General features: G+C 51.5%; 22 non-coding genes and 4 pseudogenes across 22 annotated transcripts; all 26 read left to right on the top strand.

Moving 5' to 3' along the window:
* Positions 1 to 125: 125 nt before the first annotated feature.
* On the top strand, positions 126 to 244 carry LOC139058559 (5S ribosomal RNA). The gene has a single exon (XR_011513545.1). It is a non-coding gene; the product is annotated as a 5S ribosomal RNA (ribosomal RNA).
* A 507-nt stretch (positions 245 to 751) lies between these two features.
* LOC139058557 (5S ribosomal RNA) lies at positions 752 to 870 on the top strand. The gene has a single exon (XR_011513543.1). It is a non-coding gene; the product is annotated as a 5S ribosomal RNA (ribosomal RNA).
* A 507-nt stretch (positions 871 to 1,377) lies between these two features.
* LOC139058556 (5S ribosomal RNA) lies at positions 1,378 to 1,496 on the top strand. The gene has a single exon (XR_011513542.1). It is a non-coding gene; the product is annotated as a 5S ribosomal RNA (ribosomal RNA).
* Positions 1,497 to 2,009: 513 nt separating this feature from the next.
* LOC139058555 (5S ribosomal RNA) lies at positions 2,010 to 2,128 on the top strand. Its single transcript, XR_011513541.1, has one exon. It is a non-coding gene; the product is annotated as a 5S ribosomal RNA (ribosomal RNA).
* A 507-nt stretch (positions 2,129 to 2,635) lies between these two features.
* On the top strand, positions 2,636 to 2,754 carry LOC139058554 (5S ribosomal RNA). Its single transcript, XR_011513540.1, has one exon. It is a non-coding gene; the product is annotated as a 5S ribosomal RNA (ribosomal RNA).
* A 505-nt stretch (positions 2,755 to 3,259) lies between these two features.
* On the top strand, positions 3,260 to 3,378 carry LOC139058553 (5S ribosomal RNA). Its single transcript, XR_011513539.1, has one exon. It is a non-coding gene; the product is annotated as a 5S ribosomal RNA (ribosomal RNA).
* Positions 3,379 to 3,885: 507 nt separating this feature from the next.
* LOC139058552 (5S ribosomal RNA) lies at positions 3,886 to 4,004 on the top strand. Its single transcript, XR_011513538.1, has one exon. It is a non-coding gene; the product is annotated as a 5S ribosomal RNA (ribosomal RNA).
* Positions 4,005 to 4,508: 504 nt separating this feature from the next.
* On the top strand, positions 4,509 to 4,627 carry LOC139058551 (5S ribosomal RNA). Its single transcript, XR_011513537.1, has one exon. It is a non-coding gene; the product is annotated as a 5S ribosomal RNA (ribosomal RNA).
* Positions 4,628 to 5,134: 507 nt separating this feature from the next.
* LOC139058149 (5S ribosomal RNA) lies at positions 5,135 to 5,253 on the top strand (annotated as a pseudogene).
* A 508-nt stretch (positions 5,254 to 5,761) lies between these two features.
* On the top strand, positions 5,762 to 5,880 carry LOC139058550 (5S ribosomal RNA). The gene has a single exon (XR_011513536.1). It is a non-coding gene; the product is annotated as a 5S ribosomal RNA (ribosomal RNA).
* Positions 5,881 to 6,385: 505 nt separating this feature from the next.
* LOC139058154 (5S ribosomal RNA) lies at positions 6,386 to 6,504 on the top strand (annotated as a pseudogene).
* Positions 6,505 to 7,010: 506 nt separating this feature from the next.
* LOC139058549 (5S ribosomal RNA) lies at positions 7,011 to 7,129 on the top strand. The gene has a single exon (XR_011513535.1). It is a non-coding gene; the product is annotated as a 5S ribosomal RNA (ribosomal RNA).
* Positions 7,130 to 7,635: 506 nt separating this feature from the next.
* On the top strand, positions 7,636 to 7,754 carry LOC139058134 (5S ribosomal RNA; annotated as a pseudogene).
* A 506-nt stretch (positions 7,755 to 8,260) lies between these two features.
* LOC139058548 (5S ribosomal RNA) lies at positions 8,261 to 8,379 on the top strand. Its single transcript, XR_011513534.1, has one exon. It is a non-coding gene; the product is annotated as a 5S ribosomal RNA (ribosomal RNA).
* Positions 8,380 to 8,887: 508 nt separating this feature from the next.
* Positions 8,888 to 9,006, top strand: LOC139058546 (5S ribosomal RNA). The gene has a single exon (XR_011513532.1). It is a non-coding gene; the product is annotated as a 5S ribosomal RNA (ribosomal RNA).
* A 507-nt stretch (positions 9,007 to 9,513) lies between these two features.
* Positions 9,514 to 9,632, top strand: LOC139058545 (5S ribosomal RNA). The gene has a single exon (XR_011513531.1). It is a non-coding gene; the product is annotated as a 5S ribosomal RNA (ribosomal RNA).
* A 513-nt stretch (positions 9,633 to 10,145) lies between these two features.
* On the top strand, positions 10,146 to 10,264 carry LOC139058544 (5S ribosomal RNA). Its single transcript, XR_011513530.1, has one exon. It is a non-coding gene; the product is annotated as a 5S ribosomal RNA (ribosomal RNA).
* A 512-nt stretch (positions 10,265 to 10,776) lies between these two features.
* Positions 10,777 to 10,895, top strand: LOC139058543 (5S ribosomal RNA). The gene has a single exon (XR_011513529.1). It is a non-coding gene; the product is annotated as a 5S ribosomal RNA (ribosomal RNA).
* A 511-nt stretch (positions 10,896 to 11,406) lies between these two features.
* On the top strand, positions 11,407 to 11,525 carry LOC139058542 (5S ribosomal RNA). Its single transcript, XR_011513528.1, has one exon. It is a non-coding gene; the product is annotated as a 5S ribosomal RNA (ribosomal RNA).
* Positions 11,526 to 12,033: 508 nt separating this feature from the next.
* LOC139058541 (5S ribosomal RNA) lies at positions 12,034 to 12,152 on the top strand. Its single transcript, XR_011513527.1, has one exon. It is a non-coding gene; the product is annotated as a 5S ribosomal RNA (ribosomal RNA).
* A 509-nt stretch (positions 12,153 to 12,661) lies between these two features.
* On the top strand, positions 12,662 to 12,780 carry LOC139058540 (5S ribosomal RNA). Its single transcript, XR_011513526.1, has one exon. It is a non-coding gene; the product is annotated as a 5S ribosomal RNA (ribosomal RNA).
* Positions 12,781 to 13,289: 509 nt separating this feature from the next.
* LOC139058143 (5S ribosomal RNA) lies at positions 13,290 to 13,408 on the top strand (annotated as a pseudogene).
* A 512-nt stretch (positions 13,409 to 13,920) lies between these two features.
* On the top strand, positions 13,921 to 14,039 carry LOC139058539 (5S ribosomal RNA). Its single transcript, XR_011513525.1, has one exon. It is a non-coding gene; the product is annotated as a 5S ribosomal RNA (ribosomal RNA).
* Positions 14,040 to 14,546: 507 nt separating this feature from the next.
* LOC139058538 (5S ribosomal RNA) lies at positions 14,547 to 14,665 on the top strand. Its single transcript, XR_011513524.1, has one exon. It is a non-coding gene; the product is annotated as a 5S ribosomal RNA (ribosomal RNA).
* Positions 14,666 to 15,174: 509 nt separating this feature from the next.
* LOC139058537 (5S ribosomal RNA) lies at positions 15,175 to 15,293 on the top strand. Its single transcript, XR_011513523.1, has one exon. It is a non-coding gene; the product is annotated as a 5S ribosomal RNA (ribosomal RNA).
* Positions 15,294 to 15,799: 506 nt separating this feature from the next.
* Positions 15,800 to 15,918, top strand: LOC139058535 (5S ribosomal RNA). Its single transcript, XR_011513521.1, has one exon. It is a non-coding gene; the product is annotated as a 5S ribosomal RNA (ribosomal RNA).
* Positions 15,919 to 16,215: the final 297 nt, after the last annotated feature.

The raw sequence follows: 16,215 nt of genomic DNA, 5'->3' as shown, positions 1-16,215 counted from the left end.
AACGGAGTAATCGACGTGTGCGTGTATTGTTCGCGGAAAGACTGCCGCGTACGTGATGGAGCAATACATTCACTGGGCGAATGCACATAGCACGATACAGGTGCAGTAGGAAACGCAGCATCCATGCCATCGGCCATACCATGCTGAATACGCCGGTTCTCGTCCGATCCCCGAAGCTAAGCAGCATTGGGCTCGGTCAGTACTTGGGAGGGAGACCACCTGGGAACACCGAGTGCTGATGGCACCCTTCTTTTTGCTTTTTTTTATTATTCCGTGTTTCTGTGACGTTTTTTTTTGTGTGTGTGTGTGTGTGGGCAGCTGCTTTTACTGTTACTTACGTTCAACTGGAGCCTGCTGGTAGAGCCGACGCCGAAGTGTGAAACCAATATGCAGGCCACTACGCGATATTCTGCGCGGAATGACGGACGTAATGCTGCATGCAAAATTTAGTCGCACGAGCTTCTAACCGCTTCGCTATCACGCCCGCCCGCATACAGCTCAATGACAACTCGTCGATAAAGTGGCACATTGTGGGCTGCAACGCACGCATAATGCGCTCCCCCTCTTTCTTGTTTTTGTGAGCGAGCATGACTTACTTGCACGCACGCATGCAGCGAACAACCACAAACGGAGTAATCGACGTGTGCGTGTATTGTTCGCGGAAAGACTGCCGCGTACGTGATGGAGCAATACATTCACTGGGCGAATGCACATAGCACGATACAGGTGCAGTCGGAAACACAGCATCCTTGCCATCGGCCATACCATGCTGAATACGCCGGTTCTCGTCCGATCCCCGAAGCTAAGCAGCATTGGGCTCGGTCAGTACTTGGGAGGGAGACCACCTGGGAACACCGAGTGCTGATGGCACCCTTCTTTTTGCTTTTTTTTATTATTCCGTGTTTCTGTGACGTTTTTTTTTGTGTGTGTGTGTGTGTGGGCAGCTGCTTTTACTGTTACTTACGTTCAACTGGAGCCTGCTGGTAGAGCCGACGCCGAAGTGTGAAACCAATATGCAGGCCACTACGCGATATTCTGCGCGGAATGACGGACGTAATGCTGCATGCAAAATTTAGTCGCACGAGCTTCTAACCGCTTCGCTATCACGCCCGCCCGCATACAGCTCAATGACAACTCGTCGATAAAGTGGCACATTGTGGGCTGCAACGCACGCATAATGCGCTCCCCCTCTTTCTTGTTTTTGTGAGCGAGCATGACTTACTTGCACGCACGCATGCAGCGAACATCCACAAACGGAGTAATCGACGTGTGCGTGTATTGTTCGCGGAAAGACTGCCGCGTACGTGATGGAGCAATACATTCACTGGGCGAATGCACATAGCACGATACAGGTGCAGTAGGAAACACAGCATCCATGCCATCGGCCATACCATGCTGAATACGCCGGTTCTCGTCCGATCCCCGAAGCTAAGCAGCATTGGGCTCGGTCAGTACTTGGGAGGGAGACCACCTGGGAACACCGAGTGCTGATGGCACCCTTCTTTTTGCTTTTTTTATTATTCCGTGTTTCTGTGACGTTTTTTGTGTGTGTGTGTGTGTGTGTGTGGGCAGCTGCTTTTACTGTTACTTACGTTCAACTGGAGCCTGCTGGTAGAGCCGACGCCGAAGTGTGAAACCAATATGCAGGCCACTACGCGATATTCTGCGCGGAATGACGGACGTAATGCTGCATGCAAAATTTAGTCGCACGAGCTTCTAACCGCTTCGCTATCACGCCCGCCCGCATACAGCTCAATGACAACTCGTCGATAAAGTGGCACATTGTGGGCTGCAACGCACGCATAATGCGCTCCCCCTCTTTCTTGTTTTTGTGAGCGAGCATGACTTACTTACTTGCACGCACGCATGCAGCGAACAACCACAAACGGAGTAATCGACGTGTGCGTGTATTGTTCGCGGAAAGACTGCCGCGTACGTGATGGAGCAATACATTCACTGGGCGAATGCACATAGCACGATACAGGTGCAGTCGGAAACACAGCATCCCTGCCATCGGCCATACCATGCTGAATACGCCGGTTCTCGTCCGATCCCCGAAGCTAAGCAGCATTGGGCTCGGTCAGTACTTGGGAGGGAGACCACCTGGGAACACCGAGTGCTGATGGCACCCTTCTTTTTGCTTTTTTTTATTATTCCGTGTTTCTGTGACGTTTTTTTTTGTGTGTGTGTGTGTGTGGGCAGCTGCTTTTACTGTTACTTACGTTCAACTGGAGCCTGCTGGTAGAGCCGACGCCGAAGTGTGAAACCAATATGCAGGCCACTACGCGATATTCTGCGCGGAATGACGGACGTAATGCTGCATGCAAAATTTAGTCGCACGAGCTTCTAACCGCTTCGCTATCACGCCCGCCCGCATACAGCTCAATGACAACTCGTCGATAAAGTGGCACATTGTGGGCTGCAACGCACGCATAATGCGCTCCCCCTCTTTCTTGTTTTTGTGAGCGAGCATGACTTACTTGCACGCACGCATGCAGCGAACATCCACAAACGGAGTAATCGACGTGTGCGTGTATTGTTCGCGGAAAGACTGCCGCGTACGTGATGGAGCAATACATTCACTGGGCGAATGCACATAGCACGATACAGGTGCAGTAGGAAACACAGCATCCATGCCATCGGCCATACCATGCTGAATACGCCGGTTCTCGTCCGATCCCCGAAGCTAAGCAGCATTGGGCTCGGTCAGTACTTGGGAGGGAGACCACCTGGGAACACCGAGTGCTGATGGCACCCTTCTTTTTGCTTTTTTTTATTATTCCGTGTTTCTGTGACGTTTTTTTTTGTGTGTGTGTGTGTGGGCAGCTGCTTTTACTGTTACTTACGTTCAACTGGAGCCTGCTGGTAGAGCCGACGCCGAAGTGTGAAACCAATATGCAGGCCACTACGCGATATTCTGCGCGGAATGACGGACGTAATGCTGCATGCAAAATTTAGTCGCACGAGCTTCTAACCGCTTCGCTATCACGCCCGCCCGCATACAGCTCAATGACAACTCGTCGATAAAGTGGCACATTGTGGGCTGCAACGCACGCATAATGCGCTCCCCCTCTTTCTTGTTTTTGTGAGCGAGCAAGACTTACTTGCACGCACGCATGCAGCGAACAACCACAAACGGAGTAATCGACGTGTGCGTGTATTGTTCGCGGAAAGACTGCCGCGTACGTGATGGAGCAATACATTCACTGGGCGAATGCACATAGCACGATACAGGTGCAGTAGGAAACACAGCATCCATGCCATCGGCCATACCATGCTGAATACGCCGGTTCTCGTCCGATCCCCGAAGCTAAGCAGCATTGGGCTCGGTCAGTACTTGGGAGGGAGACCACCTGGGAACACCGAGTGCTGATGGCACCCTTCTTTTTGCTTTTTTTTATTATTCCGTGTTTCTGTGACGTTTTTTTTTGTGTGTGTGTGTGTGTGGGCAGCTGCTTTTACTGTTACTTACGTTCAACTGGAGCCTGCTGGTAGAGCCGACGCCGAAGTGTGAAACCAATATGCAGGCCACTACGCGATATTCTGCGCGGAATGACGGACGTAATGCTGCATGCAAAATTTAGTCGCACGAGCTTCTAACCGCTTCGCTATCACGCCCGCCCGCATACAGCTCAATGACAACTCGTCGATAAAGTGGCACATTGTGGGCTGCAACGCACGCATAATGCGCTCCCCCTCTTTCTTGTTTTTGTGAGCGAGCATGACTTACTTGCACGCACGCATGCAGCGAACAACCACAAACGGAGTAATCGACGTGTGCGTGTATTGTTCGCGGAAAGACTGCCGCGTACGTGATGGAGCAATACATTCACTGGGCGAATGCACATAGCACGATACAGGTGCAGTCGGAAACACAGCATCCCTGCCATCGGCCATACCATGCTGAATACGCCGGTTCTCGTCCGATCCCCGAAGCTAAGCAGCATTGGGCTCGGTCAGTACTTGGGAGGGAGACCACCTGGGAACACCGAGTGCTGATGGCACCCTTCTTTTTGCTTTTTTTATTATTCCGTGTTTCTGTGACGTTTTTTTGTGTGTGTGTGTGTGTGGGCAGCTGCTTTTACTGTTACTTACGTTCAACTGGAGCCTGCTGGTAGAGCCGACGCCGAAGTGTGAAACCAATATGCAGGCCACTACGCGATATTCTGCGCGGAATGACGGACGTAATGCTGCATGCAAAATTTAGTCGCACGAGCTTCTAACCGCTTCGCTATCACGCCCGCCCGCATACAGCTCAATGACAACTCGTCGATAAAGTGGCACATTGTGGGCTGCAACGCACGCATAATGCGCTCCCCCTCTTTCTTGTTTTTGTGAGCGAGCATGACTTACTTGCACGCACGCATGCAGCGAACATCCACAAACGGAGTAATCGACGTGTGCGTGTATTGTTCGCGGAAAGACTGCCGCGTACGTGATGGAGCAATACATTCACTGGGCGAATGCACATAGCACGATACAGGTGCAGTAGGAAACACAGCATCCATGCCATCGGCCATACCATGCTGAATACGCCGGTTCTCGTCCGATCCCCGAAGCTAAGCAGCATTGGGCTCGGTCAGTACTTGGGAGGGAGACCACCTGGGAACACCGAGTGCTGATGGCACCCTTCTTTTTGCTTTTTTTTTATTATTCCGTGTTTCTGTGACGTTTTTTTTTTGTGTGTGTGTGTGTGGGCAGCTGCTTTTACTGTTACTTACGTTCAACTGGAGCCTGCTGGTAGAGCCGACGCCGAAGTGTGAAACCAATATGCAGGCCACTACGCGATATTCTGCGCGGAATGACGGACGTAATGCTGCATGCAAAATTTAGTCGCACGAGCTTCTAACCGCTTCGCTATCACGCCCGCCCGCATACAGCTCAATGACAACTCGTCGATAAAGTGGCACATTGTGGGCTGCAACGCACGCATAATGCGCTCCCCCTCTTTCTTGTTTTTGTGAGCGAGCATGACTTACTTGCACGCACGCATGCAGCGAACAACCACAAACGGAGTAATCGATGTGTGCGTGTATTGTTCGCGGAAAGACTGCCGCGTACGTGATGGAGCAATACATTCACTGGGCGAATGCACATAGCACGATACAGGTGCAGTAGGAAACACAGCATCCATGCCATCGGCCATACCATGCTGAATACGCCGGTTCTCGTCCGATCCCCGAAGCTAAGCAGCATTGGGCTCGGTCAGTACTTGGGAGGGAGAACACCTGGGAACACCGAGTGCTGATGGCACCCTTCTTTTTGCTTTTTTTTTATTATTCCGTGTTTCTGTGACGTTTTTTTTTGTGTGTGTGTGTGTGTGGGCAGCTGCTTTTACTGTTACTTACGTTCAACTGGAGCCTGCTGGTAGAGCCGACGCCGAAGTGTGAAACCAATATGCAGGCCACTACGCGATATTCTGCGCGGAATGACGGACGTAATGCTGCATGCAAAATTTAGTCGCACGAGCTTCTAACCGCTTCGCTATCACGCCCGCCCGCATACAGCTCAATGACAACTCGTCGATAAAGTGGCACATTGTGGGCTGCAACGCACGCATAATGCGCTCCCCCTCTTTCTTGTTTTTGTGAGCGAGCATGACTTACTTGCACGCACGCATGCAGCGAACAACCACAAACGGAGTAATCGACGTGTGCGTGTATTGTTCGCGGAAAGACTGCCGCGTACGTGATGGAGCAATACATTCACTGGGCGAATGCACATAGCACGATACAGGTGCAGTCGGAAACACAGCATCCTTGCCATCGGCCATACCATGCTGAATACGCCGGTTCTCGTCCGATCCCCGAAGCTAAGCAGCATTGGGCTCGGTCAGTACTTGGGAGGGAGACCACCTGGGAACACCGAGTGCTGATGGCACCCTTCTTTTTGCTTTTTTTATTATTCCGTGTTTCTGTGACGTTTTTTTTGTGTGTGTGTGTGTGTGGGCAGCTGCTTTTACTGTTACTTACGTTCAACTGGAGCCTGCTGGTAGAGCCGACGCCGAAGTGTGAAACCAATATGCAGGCCACTACGCGATATTCTGCGCGGAATGACGGACGTAATGCTGCATGCAAAATTTAGTCGCACGAGCTTCTAACCGCTTCGCTATCACGCCCGCCCGCATACAGCTCAATGACAACTCGTCGATAAAGTGGCACATTGTGGGCTGCAACGCACGCATAATGCGCTCCCCCTCTTTCTTGTTTTTGTGAGCGAGCATGACTTACTTGCACGCACGCATGCAGCGAACATCCACAAACGGAGTAATCGACGTGTGCGTGTATTGTTCGCGGAAAGACTGCCGCGTACGTGATGGAGCAATACATTCACTGGGCGAATGCACATAGCACGATACAGGTGCAGTAGGAAACACAGCATCCATGCCATCGGCCATACCATGCTGAATACGCCGGTTCTCGTCCGATCCCCGAAGCTAAGCAGCATTGGGCTCGGTCAGTACTTGGGAGGGAGACCACCTGGCAACACCGAGTGCTGATGGCACCCTTCTTTTTGCTTTTTTTATTATTCCGTGTTTCTGTGACGTTTTTTTTTGTGTGTGTGTGTGTGTGGGCAGCTGCTTTTACTGTTACTTACGTTCAACTGGAGCCTGCTGGTAGAGCCGACGCCGAAGTGTGAAACCAATATGCAGGCCACTACGCGATATTCTGCGCGGAATGACGGACGTAATGCTGCATGCAAAATTTAGTCGCACGAGCTTCTAACCGCTTCGCTATCACGCCCGCCCGCATACAGCTCAATGACAACTCGTCGATAAAGTGGCACATTGTGGGCTGCAACGCACGCATAATGCGCTCCCCCTCTTTCTTGTTTTTGTGAGCGAGCATGACTTACTTGCACGCACGCATGCAGCGAACAACCACAAACGGAGTAATCGACGTGTGCGTGTATTGTTCGCGGAAAGACTGCCGCGTACGTGATGGAGCAATACATTCACTGGGCGAATGCACATAGCACGATACAGGTGCAGTAGGAAACACAGCATCCATGCCATCGGCCATACCATGCTGAATACGCCGGTTCTCGTCCGATCCCCGAAGCTAAGCAGCATTGGGCTCGGTCAGTACTTGGGAGGGAGACCACCTGGGAACACCGAGTGCTGATGGCACCCTTCTTTTTGCTTTTTTTTTATTATTCCGTGTTTCTGTGACGTTTTTTTTTGTGTGTGTGTGTGTGGGCAGCTGCTTTTACTGTTACTTACGTTCAACTGGAGCCTGCTGGTAGAGCCGACGCCGAAGTGTGAAACCAATATGCAGGCCACTACGCGATATTCTGCGCGGAATGACGGACGTAATGCTGCATGAAAAATTTAGTCGCACGAGCTTCTAACCGCTTCGCTATCACGCCCGCCCGCATACAGCTCAATGACAACTCGTCGATAAAGTGGCACATTGTGGGCTGCAACGCACGCATAATGCGCTCCCCCTCTTTCTTGTTTTTGTGAGCGAGCATGACTTACTTGCACGCACGCATGCAGCGAACAACCACAAACGGAGTAATCGACGTGTGCGTGTATTGTTCGCGGAAAGACTGCCGCGTACGTGATGGAGCAATACATTCACTGGGCGAATGCACATAGCACGATACAGGTGCAGTCGGAAACACAGCATCCTTGCCATCGGCCATACCATGCTGAATACGCCGGTTCTCGTCCGATCCCCGAAGCTAAGCAGCATTGGGCTCGGTCAGTACTTGGGAGGGAGACCACGTGGGTACACCGAGTGCTGATGGCACCCTTCTTTTTGCTTTTTTTTATTATTCCGTGTTTCTGTGACGTTTTTTTTGTGTGTGTGTGTGTGTGGGCAGCCGCTTTTACTGTTACTTACGTTCAACTGGAGCCTGCTGGTAGAGCCGACGCCGAAGTGTGAAACCAATATGCAGGCCACTACGCGATATTCTGCGCGGAATGACGGACGTAATGCTGCATGCAAAATTTAGTCGCACGAGCTTCTAACCGCTTCGCTATCACGCCCGCCCGCATACAGCTCAATGACAACTCGTCGATAAAGTGGCACATTGTGGGCTGCAACGCACGCATAATGCGCTCCCCCTCTTTCTTGTTTTTGTGAGCGAGCATGACTTACTTGCACGCACGCATGCAGTGAACATCCACAAACGGAGTAATCGACGTGTGCGTGTATTGTTCGCGGAAAGACTGCCGCGTACGTGATGGAGCAATACATTCACTGGGCGAATGCACATAGCACGATACAGGTGCAGTAGGAAACACAGCATCCATGCCATCGGCCATACCATGCTGAATACGCCGGTTCTCGTCCGATCCCCGAAGCTAAGCAGCATTGGGCTCGGTCAGTACTTGGGAGGGAGACCACCTGGGAACACCGAGTGCTGATGGCACCCTTCTTTTTGCTTTTTTTTTATTATTCCGTGTTTCTGTGACGTTTTTTTGTGTGTGTGTGTGTGTGTGGGCAGCTGCTTTTACTGTTACTTACGTTCAACTGGAGCCTGCTGGTAGAGCCGACGCCGAAGTGTGAAACCAATATGCAGGCCACTACGCGATATTCTGCGCGGAATGACGGACGTAATGCTGCATGCAAAATTTAGTCGCACGAGCTTCTAACCGCTTCGCTATCACGCCCGCCCGCATACAGCTCAATGACAACTCGTCGATAAAGTGGCACATTGTGGGCTGCAACGCACGCATAATGCGCTCCCCCTCTTTCTTGTTTTTGTGAGCGAGCATGACTTACTTGCACGCACGCATGCAGCGAACAACCACAAACGGAGCAATCGACGTGTGCGTGTATTGTTCGCGGAAAGACTGCCGCGTACGTGATGGAGCAATACATTCACTGGGCGAATGCACATAGCACGATACAGGTGCAGTCGGAAACACAGCATCCTTGCCATCGGCCATACCATGCTGAATACGCCGGTTCTCGTCCGATCCCCGAAGCTAAGCAGCATTGGGCTCGGTCAGTACTTGGGAGGGAGACCACCTGGGAACACCGAGTGCTGATGGCACCCTTCTTTTTGCTTTTTTTTATTATTCCGTGTTTCTGTGACGTTTTTTTTTGTGTGTGTGTGTGTGTGGGCAGCTGCTTTTACTGTTACTTACGTTCAACTGGAGCCTGCTGGTAGAGCCGACGCCGAAGTGTGAAACCAATATGCAGGCCACTACGCGATATTCTGCGCGGAATGACGGACGTAATGCTGCATGCAAAATTTAGTCGCACGAGCTTCTAACCGCTTCGCTATCACGCCCGCCCGCATACAGCTCAATGACAACTCGTCGATAAAGTGGCACATTGTGGGCTGCAACGCACGCATAATAAGCTCCCCCTCTTTCTTGTTTTTGTGAGCGAGCATGACTTACTTGCACGCACGCATGCAGCGAACATCCACAAACGGAGTAATCGACGTGTGCGTGTATTGTTCGCGGAAAGACTGCCGCGTACGTGATGGAGCAATACATTCACTGGGCGAATGCACATAGCACGATACAGGTGCAGTAGGAAACACAGCATCCATGCCATCGGCCATACCATGCTGAATACGCCGGTTCTCGTCCGATCCCCGAAGCTAAGCAGCATTGGGCTCGGTCAGTACTTGGGAGGGAGACCACCTGGGAACACCGAGTGCTGATGGCACCCTTCTTTTTGCTTTTTTTTATTATTCCGTGTTTCTGTGACGTTTTTTTTTGTGTGTGTGTGTGTGTGTGGGCAGCTGCTTTTACTGTTACTTACGTTCAACTGGAGCCTGCTGGTAGAGCCGACGCCGAAGTGTGAAACCAATATGCAGGCCACTACGCGATATTCTGCGCGGAATGACGGACGTAATGCTGCATGCAAAATTTAGTCGCACGAGCTTCTAACCGCTTCGCTATCACGCCCGCCCGCATACAGCTCAATGACAACTCGTCGATAAAGTGGCACATTGTGGGCTGCAACGCACGCATAATGCGCTCCCCCTCTTTCTTGTTTTTGTGAGCGAGCATGACTTACTTACTTGCACGCACGCATGCAGCGAACAACCACAAACGGAGTAATCGACGTGTGCGTGTATTGTTCGCGGAAAGACTGCCGCGTACGTGATGGAGCAATACATTCACTGGGCGAATGCACATAGCACGATACAGGTGCAGTCGGAAACACAGCATCCTTGCCATCGGCCATACCATGCTGAATACGCCGGTTCTCGTCCGATCCCCGAAGCTAAGCAGCATTGGGCTCGGTCAGTACTTGGGAGGGAGACCACCTGGGAACACCGAGTGCTGATGGCACCCTTCTTTTTGCTTTTTTTTATTATTCCGTGTTTCTGTGACGTTTTTTTTGTGTGTGTGTGTGTGTGTGTGTGGGCAGCTGCTTTTACTGTTACTTACGTTCAACTGGAGCCTGCTGGTAGAGCCGACGCCGAAGTGTGAAACCAATATGCAGGCCACTACGCGATATTCTGCGCGGAATGACGGACGTAATGCTGCATGCAAAATTTAGTCGCACGAGCTTCTAACCGCTTCGCTATCACGCCCGCCCGCATACAGCTCAATGACAACTCGTCGATAAAGTGGCACATTGTGGGCTGCAACGCACGCATAATGCGCTCCCCCTCTTTCTTGTTTTTGTGAGCGAGCATGACTTACTTGCACGCACGCATGCAGCGAACAACCACAAACGGAGTAATCGACGTGTGCGTGTATTGTTCGCGGAAAGACTGCCGCGTACGTGATGGAGCAATACATTCACTGGGCGAATGCACATAGCACGATACAGGTGCAGTAGGAAACACAGCATCCATGCCATCGGCCATACCATGCTGAATACGCCGGTTCTCGTCCGATCCCCGAAGCTAAGCAGCATTGGGCTCGGTCAGTACTTGGGAGGGAGACCACCTGGGAACACCGAGTGCTGATGGCACCCTTCTTTTTGCTTTTTTTTATTATTCCGTGTTTCTGTGACGTTTTTTTTTGTGTGTGTGTGTGTGTGGGCAGCTGCTTTTACTGTTACTTACGTTCAACTGGAGCCTGCTGGTAGAGCCGACGCCGAAGTGTGAAACCAATATGCAGGCCACTACGCGATATTCTGCGCGGAATGACGGACGTAATGCTGCATGCAAAATTTAGTCGCACGAGCTTCTAACCGCTTCGCTATCACGCCCGCCCGCATACAGCTCAATGACAACTCGTCGATAAAGTGGCACATTGTGGGCTGCAACGCACGCATAATGCGCTCCCCCTCTTTCTTGTTTTTGTGAGCGAGCATGACTTACTTACTTGCACGCACGCATGCAGCGAACAACCACAAACGGAGTAATCGACGTGTGCGTGTATTGTTCGCGGAAAGACTGCCGCGTACGTGATGGAGCAATACATTCACTGGGCGAATGCACATAGCACGATACAGGTGCAGTCGGAAACACAGCATCCTTGCCATCGGCCATACCATGCTGAATACGCCGGTTCTCGTCCGATCCCCGAAGCTAAGCAGCATTGGGCTCGGTCAGTACTTGGGAGGGAGACCACCTGGGAACACCGAGTGCTGATGGCACCCTTCTTTTTGCTTTTTTTTATTATTCCGTGTTTCTGTGACGTTTTTTTTTTGTGTGTGTGTGTGTGTGGGCAGCTGCTTTTACTGTTACTTACGTTCAACTGGAGCCTGCTGGTAGAGCCGACGCCGAAGTGTGAAACCAATATGCAGGCCACTACGCGATATTCTGCGCGGAATGACGGACGTAATGCTGCATGCAAAATTTAGTCGCACGAGCTTCTAACCGCTTCGCTATCACGCCCGCCCGCATACAGCTCAATGACAACTCGTCGATAAAGTGGCACATTGTGGGCTGCAACGCACGCATAATGCGCTCCCCCTCTTTCTTGTTTTTGTGAGCGAGCATGACTTACTTGCACGCACGCATGCAGCGAACATCCACAAACGGAGTAATCGACGTGTGCGTGTATTGTTCGCGGAAAGACTGCCGCGTACGTGATGGAGCAATACATTCACTGGGCGAATGCACATAGCACGATACAGGTGCAGTAGGAAACACAGCATCCATGCCATCGGCCATACCATGCTGAATACGCCGGTTCTCGTCCGATCCCCGAAGCTAAGCAGCATTGGGCTCGGTCAGTACTTGGGAGGGAGACCACCTGGGAACACCGAGTGCTGATGGCACCCTTCTTTTTGCTTTTTTTTTTATTATTCCGTGTTTCTGTGACGTTTTTTTTTGTGTGTGTGTGTGTGTGGGCAGCTGCTTTTACTGTTACTTACGTTCAACTGGAGCCTGCTGGTAGAGCCGACGCGGAAGTGTGAAACCAATATGCAGGCCACTACGCGATATTCTGCGCGGAATGACGGACGTAATGCTGCATGCAAAATTTAGTCGCACGAGCTTCTAACCGCTTCGCTATCACGCCCGCCCGCATACAGCTCAATGACAACTCGTCGATAAAGTGGCACATTGTGGGCTGCAACGCACGCATAATGCGCTCCCCCTCTTTCTTGTTTTTGTGAGCGAGCATGACTTACTTGCACGCACGCATGCAGCGAACAACCACAAACGGAGTAATCGACGTGTGCGTGTATTGTTCGCGGAAAGACTGCCGCGTACGTGATGGAGCAATACATTCACTGGGCGAATGCACATAGCACGATACAGGTGCAGTAGGAAACACAGCATCCATGCCATCGGCCATACCATGCTGAATACGCCGGTTCTCGTCCGATCCCCGAAGCTAAGCAGCATTGGGCTCGGTCAGTACTTGGGAGGGAGACCACCTGGGAACACCGAGTGCTGATGGCACCCTTCTTTTTGCTTTTTTTTATTATTCCGTGTTTCTGTGACGTTTTTTTTTGTGTGTGTGTGTGTGTGTGGGCAGCTGCTTTTACTGTTACTTACGTTCAACTGGAGCCTGCTGGTAGAGCCGACGCCGAAGTGTGAAACCAATATGCAGGCCACTACGCGATATTCTGCGCGGAATGACGGACGTAATGCTGCATGCAAAATTTAGTCGCACGAGCTTCTAACCGCTTCGCTATCACGCCCGCCCGCATACAGCTCAATGACAACTCGTCGATAAAGTGGCACATTGTGGGCTGCAACGCACGCATAATGCGCTCCCCCTCTTTCTTGTTTTTGTGAGCGAGCATGACTTACTTGCACGCACGCATGCAGCGAACATCCACAAACGGAGTAATCGACGTGTGCGTGTATTGTTCGCGGAAAGACTGCCGCGTACGTGATGGAGCAATACATTCACTGGGCGAATGCACATAGCACGATACAGGTGCAGTAGGAAACACAGCATCCATGCCATCGGCCATACCATGCTGAATACGCCGGTTCTCGTCCGATCCCCGAAGCTAAGCAGCATTGGGCTCGGTCAGTACTTGGGAGGGAGACCACCTGGGAACACCGAGTGCTTATGGCACCCTTCTTTTTGCTTTTTTTTATTATTCCGTGTTTCTGTGACGTTTTTTTTGTGTGTGTGTGTGTGTGTGGGCAGCTGCTTTTACTGTTACTTACGTTCAACTGGAGCCTGCTGGTAGAGCCGACGCCGAAGTGTGAAACCAATATGCAGGCCACTACGCGATATTCTGCGCGGAATGACGGACGTAATGCTGCATGCAAAATTTAGTCGCACGAGCTTCTAACCGCTTCGCTATCACGCCCGCCCGCATACAGCTCAATGACAACTCGTCGATAAAGTGGCACATTGTGGGCTGCAACGCACGCATAATGCGCTCCCCCTCTTTCTTGTTTTTGTGAGCGAGCATGACTTACTTACTTGCAAGCACGCATGCAGCGAACAACCACAAACGGAGTAATCGACGTGTGCGTGTATTGTTCGCGGAAAGACTGCCGCGTACGTGATGGAGCAATACATTCACTGGGCGAATGCACATAGCACGATACAGGTGCAGTCGGAAACACAGCATCCTTGCCATCGGCCATACCATGCTGAATACGCCGGTTCTCGTCCGATCCCCGAAGCTAAGCAGCATTGGGCTCGGTCAGTACTTGGGAGGGAGACCACCTGGGAACACCGAGTGCTGATGGCACCCTTCTTTTTGCTTTTTTTTATTATTCCGTGTTTCTGTGACGTTTTTTTTTGTGTGTGTGTGTGTGTGGGCAGCTGCTTTTACTGTTACTTACGTTCAACTGGAGCCTGCTGGTAGAGCCGACGCCGAAGTGTGAAACCAATATGCAGGCCACTACGCGATATTCTGCGCGGAATGACGGACGTAATGCTGCATGCAAAATTTAGTCGCACGAGCTTCTAACCGCTTCGCTATCACGCCCGCCCGCATACAGCTCAATGACAACTCGTCGATAAAGTGGCACATTGTGGGCTGCAACGCACGCATAATGCGCTCCCCCTCTTTCTTGTTTTTGTGAGCGAGCATGACTTACTTGCACGCACGCATGCAGCGAACATCCACAAACGGAGTAATCGACGTGTGCGTGTATTGTTCGCGGAAAGACTGCCGCGTACGTGATGGAGCAATACATTCACTGGGCGAATGCACATAGCACGATACAGGTGCAGTAGGAAACACAGCATCCATGCCATCGGCCATACCATGCTGAATACGCCGGTTCTCGTCCGATCCCCGAAGCTAAGCAGCATTGGGCTCGGTCAGTACTTGGGAGGGAGACCACCTGGGAACACCGAGTGCTGATGGCACCCTTCTTTTTGCTTTTTTTTATTATTCCGTGTTTCTGTGACGTTTTTTTTTGTGTGTGTGTGTGTGGGCAGCTGCTTTTACTGTTACTTACGTTCAACTGGAGCCTGCTGGTAGAGCCGACGCCGAAGTGTGAAACCAATATGCAGGCCACTACGCGATATTCTGCGCGGAATGACGGACGTAATGCTGCATGCAAAATTTAGTCGCACGAGCTTCTAACCGCTTCGCTGTCACGCCCGCCCGCATACAGCTCAATGACAACTCGTCGATAAAGTTGCACATTGTGGGCTGCAACGCACGCATAATGCGCTCCCCCTCTTTCTTGTTTTTGTGAGCGAGCATGACTTACTTACTTGCACGCACGCATGCAGCGAACAACCACAAACGGAGTAATCGACGTGTGCGTGTATTGTTCGCGGAAAGACTGCCGCGTACGTGATGGAGCAATACATTCACTGGGCGAATGCACATAGCACGATACAGGTGCAGTCGGAAACACAGCATCCTTGCCATCGGCCATACCATGCTGAATACGCCGGTTCTCGTCCGATCCCCGAAGCTAAGCAGCATTGGGCTCGGTCAGTACTTGGGAGGGAGACCACCTGGGAACACCGAGTGCTGATGGCACCCTTCTTTTTGCTTTTTTTTATTATTCCGTGTTTCTGTGACGTTTTTTTTGTGTGTGTGTGTGTGTGGGCAGCTGCTTTTACTGTTACTTACGTTCAACTGGAGCCTGCTGGTAGAGCCGACGCCGAAGTGTGAAACCAATATGCAGGCCACTACGCGATATTCTGCGCGGAATGACGGACGTAATGCTGCATGCAAAATTTAGTCGCACGAGCTTCTAACCGCTTCGCTATCACGCCCGCCCGCATACAGCTCAATGACAACTCGTCGATAAAGTGGCACATTGTGGGCTGCAACGCACGCATAATGCGCTCCCCCTCTTTCTTGTTTTTGTGAGCGAGCATGACTTACTTGCACGCACGCATGCAGCGAACATCCACAAACGGAGTAATCGACGTGTGCGTGTATTGTTCGCGGAAAGACTGCCGCGTACGTGATGGAGCAATACATTCACTGGGCGAATGCACATAGCACGATACAGGTGCAGTAGGAAACACAGCATCCATGCCATCGGCCATACCATGCTGAATACGCCGGTTCTCGTCCGATCCCCGAAGCTAAGCAGCATTGGGCTCGGTCAGTACTTGGGAGGGAGACCACCTGGGAACACCGAGTGCTGATGGCACCCTTCTTTTTGCTTTTTTTTATTATTCCGTGTTTCTGTGACGTTTTTTTTTGTGTGTGTGTGTGTGTGTGGGCAGCTGCTTTTACTGTTACTTACGTTCAACTGGAGCCTGCTGGTAGAGCCGACGCCGAAGTGTGAAACCAATATGCAGGCCACTACGCGATATTCTGCGCGGAATGACGGACGTAATGCTGCATGCAAAATTTAGTCGCACGAGCTTCTAACCGCTTCGCTATCACGCCCGCCCGCATACAGCTCAATGACAACTCGTCGATAAAGTGGCACATTGTGGGCTGC

The sequence above is a fragment of the Dermacentor albipictus genome, chromosome 3 (genome assembly GCF_038994185.2).
Source record: "Dermacentor albipictus isolate Rhodes 1998 colony chromosome 3, USDA_Dalb.pri_finalv2, whole genome shotgun sequence".
In the NCBI taxonomy this organism is placed as follows: Eukaryota; Metazoa; Arthropoda; class Arachnida; order Ixodida; family Ixodidae; genus Dermacentor; species Dermacentor albipictus.
Note: the sequence above shows the minus strand (reverse complement) of the source record. Positions and strands in the feature narration are given on the sequence as shown.